Genomic DNA, 4,815 nt, shown 5'->3' on the forward strand with positions numbered 1-4,815 from the left:
TGTCTGACTGCAGTTCTTTGCGATGCGTCTATAATGGTATAAATAATTCACCGCGTCCTCTAACTAGTATCGCAAGGCACCCCATACTTTTAATAGTTTCTTCAAATTGTGAAAGTCTATAGTTGTATTGTGTGCAAACCCTTACTCAAACATTTGTTATCACATTCCTATTAAGTTTGTTTTCAGCTTGCAGTGAGAACGCTGCCATCCTCTAAGTTTGGATGGTGGCAGCGGTCTCGGAGAATTGCGTTCATCACATTGCGATCATTTCCTTAAAAAAAAATTTGAAAATAACAACTCCACTGTCAACGCAATGGGGAAATCCATGTTGATAAGAGCTAAGTTGTGAAAGACATTTACCCGTAGTTAGATGTCTGCATGACACCCGTGGGGGCAAGCCAAAACAAAGGTAAATCGCCAAGATCAACGCATAAGCGCAACTCCTCTGTCGAGCGCAAGCCAATCAAGCAATACATGAGTTGAGTTGAATATGAAACGCAACCGAAGTTGGATGCCCGCATGACACACGTGGGGGTAAGCCAAAACGAAGAGCATAATCAGGTTCAACGTTGCATTGAATAAGTAATCGCAAAGTGTTGAATTGTTTTGAACGAACGCATTCTCAAAAGCTAAACGCAAAGTTGCATTGAATGAATAAAAAGTTTTTGAGTAAAGGCTTGCCAGATTTAAACTTAGACGATATCTTTTTGAAGAAGCAGCCGAAGTGGAGGAGAGCGTTACGGTCATGGTTAGAGATATGAGTAATTATACTCTGAGAGGCTGGTCATCGTAAGGGAAAGCCAGAAGGTGAGTTGAGAATTTCATGAGTATAACTCATGCTTGAGGACAAGCATGATTCTAAGTTTAGGGGTGTGATGACATGCAGAAATGCACGTCATCTTAGGCCTTTTATTTAGAATTATGAAAGCTGTTAAGCAAATATGTGGCAATTAAGTTAGGAATTCATGAGAAAATTAGTTTGCGTTGTTCAGCATTAAGAATCTCGGCTAACCCACCATTTTGCGTTATTATGTGTTAAATTGTCCATCTTCGTAGTTAACGCAAAAAGGGACGCAGACGCGGAAGCCAGGCTATCGCATAGACGACTGCATGCGAAGAAATTCTCCATCGCATACGCGAACACATACGTTCAACGCATGGATGTTGCGGTAATCAACCGCATGCGTCCATCGCATAGAGGTTGCGATCGTCTTGCGATAATCGTGTAGAATTTCGGTAACCAAGCGAATGCGGTCATCGCTGAGAACTTGCGATAATGGTGTAGAAGTTGCGGTAACCGAATGAATGCAGTCATCACAAGGACATTGCGGCTACATGACGATAACCATAATAGAGGGATGAATACAAGGTTGGTGGAATGGAAGCATCAACGCATATCTCGGGAAAATAAAGGGATGATGTTGACATTTCACCTACCACGCCGTTAGCAGTAGAGAATTCAGAAAAGGACCATCACGCCGCAAATGTCAGAATCAGAGCAGGTCCATTAATGTTGTCGGTGATCAAGCTCTATAAATAGAAACCGATGAGTAGAATTTCATTTCATCCAAGGTTTTCATCTAAGGTTTCCTACCTTTGGGTGGATCCTTGTGATCCAGACGAACGCGTTAGAAGAAAGCTTGAGAGTACTTCATCCCCTTCATCCATTCTGAGTGATGATCGGAGCCTTCGCCGGAGTTAGATCTCGAGAGAGTCAGCTCCACCGCCCATCCATGGCACCACCGACAGCCTTGACACACATTTGCTGGAAGCAAGACATTGTTTCCAGCTAGTCATTTCATTTTCTCTTCTTTTCTTATATTGTATTGTATTACATTTTGGATTAAGAAATTAATACATTGTGTGTTCAATGCATTTCTATTTTTCCTTCGATTCCATCTCCATCTTCATTACTGAGTATCCTTAATCTTCATTGCATCACTTAGTGAGACTGTTAGAGTATTGCATACTTAATCATACGGATTAGAGATATGAAGCATGTAGCAAACCATCGGAAGGTGTGCGTTGTGATAGTGTATGAGAAAACCTTATTTGCTTAGTGTGAAGCTGTAGCAATGCCTGTCTATAGGCGAACACAATGCTTGTCTATGAGTAAAGTCAGCAACAACCAACTACCCGGGAGGGTAAGTGGTTGGTCGCATTAAGCAATGTAAGAAAGTATTCACTAGAGATAGGAATAATCTTATGTCAGCCAAGTTTATGCGGTTACCTTGTCTTATGAGTGTGTCATTCACCATTTAGGCATACTTAGAAGAGTAGTCTAAAAACCAAATCTAAGCCTCTGGAGAGCGGATTGGATTACATAAGCAAGAATGGGGAACTTAGAAATAAGCTCCGTTTGCTATTACACAACGTATGCACCCTATGGAGAGGATATTGTATGCGTCCAATAAGTAGGATACGGTAGCGATATGCGGTCATCTTGTTTATGTGTGAGAGCACATGAGCAGGAATAGAGACTTAGGAATAAGGCCTCTCGACACTTCGCATACACATCGCATACGTCCTAGATTTAGGCTTCTTACTGGCCTGAGAGGGACTTTGTTTATGGTAGGACCATAAACAGATCGTTCATTAAAGGGATCAGTGGTACTTGATGATATAAATTAGGTGAATGCAATATGTGATGCATTTCTTGAGCTATGTGTTAATTCTCATGCATCGGTGGTCATGCATTGGCATGAAACTATACATTAATGAATGTATGCGATGACCATGCGTTTCCGTCACAAGTTTTCTTGCGCTCAAGCCAAGTATAACGTGAATGCAAGTTTCTCGAGTGATTCGAGGTCAAACTCAAGGACTTGTAACTAAATGCTATGCGGTAATGTGTTTGCGGCGGTTGAATAAAAGAATGATGGGGGGGTATTAAGCTACAAATTAATCCTACTTCTAACTAATAGAAAAAGCATTGGAAGTATGGAAAATAGATAAAATGTGAGGATGTCTTCATCACAACCTTTAAGATTGACTGCAAGGGCAACCTCAGCCAATGCAAGCTATGCGATCATGCTAAGCCATATATATATATATATATATATATATATATATATATATATATATATATATATATATATATATATATATATATATATATATATATATATATATATATATATATATATATATATATATATTAGAACTACAACAATAACTCTCATTTTGATTGTATCAATGCGCATATGTCCATTTCATTTGTCAATCTCAAATTTAAATGTTCATTAGGATTTTACAGTACAATTTGAGATTTTAATTAACTAATCTTATGTTGTTTTAAATTTTGGATTTATTTTGAGATTTAAATTAAATATGAAATTTTCGAAAGTGGTTACTTGTACTCAATACGCTTGTCTCACAAAACGTCCTAACAATTTTAGATAACAATGAAACAACAGAGAGTGAAACAAAATAAATATACCAAGATCGATAGCTCAGTTTGGTAATAAAGCACTAATGTCAAGGGGGCAGTGTGTCCGAGAAAGATATTTCATTAATATATAAAAGTCAAGCAATTGCAACGTTGTACTTATCTGTAAATAACAACAATTACAGTGATACCTGTACAGCTCGACTGATCACCTAGACTCTCCCTAGATATGAGGACTCCCTCTCTCTCGAACTTAGGCTCCCCCAAGTATGTGAATGTTGGTGTTGAAACGCTGGGGTTCTCCCTAAATATGTGAGGCTCCCTCTCACTTGTTGATATCTTTGCTACTACTTGTGAACTCCCTTCACATGTGAACTTAGGCTGCCCCTAAGTCTTGAGAACTCCCTTCTCAATGAATAACATCTTAGGCTCCCTCTAAGACTTGAGAAATCCTTCTTGATCAACAAAATCTTAGGTTCCCCCTAAAACTGAGTAACCTTCGTTGTTGTGTTAAGCTTACTATAAAACCAAGTGAAGAATATATGGTCATGAACACAACACAAAACCTTGGTCATGAACACAACACAAAACCTTCTTCTTGAAATCAATGTAATGCAATATGTAATCGATAGAATTCTCCCAATGATCTCTAAAATAATATTTGTAGCAACCTTAGCAAGAAAACTTCTTGAGCTTAAATAGCACAGCGAAACGGTGGAAAATATTCCCATACAAAATCGTCAGCACATTAGGAAGGAAAAAATTTCAAATAAAATATTTTGTAGAATACGATAAATAAGGAAAGAATATTCTGCAGATTTGACAACAGAGAGAGCAACCTCTGAGACAAGATCCATCTGAGACAAGAGCAGAGACAACTTTAAAAAATCCAAGAAAATAATGCCAAAAATCTTAAACAAATATATTTAGCCAATATCATTTTTTTCTAACAAATCCCCCCTTTGTCTAAGATAAATATTTTTTTAAGACAGGATATATTAAACACTTCCAACCTACATCATCAATTAACAAGGGTAGACAAAAATAATAGAACTGTTAAGTCATAGTTGTAAAAGAAGTCCATGGTGAAATAAGAACAAGTCTAAGAACCTAAAGACAAAATATAATGAAATAGAAACAATAACAATCAAAATAACAACAAAAGCCCCAACACCAAACCAAACATTTGCAGTTGCCGTCATCCAGCCATCAACCCAAGCATTGGTAGCCAATTCCCCCTCTGGCTTAGAGAAATATTCATAAAAAGGGTCCAACACGATCAGGATCCACACCAGCTTGCCTCATCAAAGTCATTAGACTTTCAATCAGAAGCACGATCAATAATATCATTAATCCTAATCTCTTCATATAAGGATTGCAGTAGACGATGACCAAAGGAGAATGCAACAAAGTTTACACTTGGAGCT

Source organism: Benincasa hispida, chromosome 7, assembly GCF_009727055.1.
Source record: "Benincasa hispida cultivar B227 chromosome 7, ASM972705v1, whole genome shotgun sequence".
Lineage (NCBI taxonomy): Eukaryota > Viridiplantae > Streptophyta > Magnoliopsida > Cucurbitales > Cucurbitaceae > Benincasa > Benincasa hispida.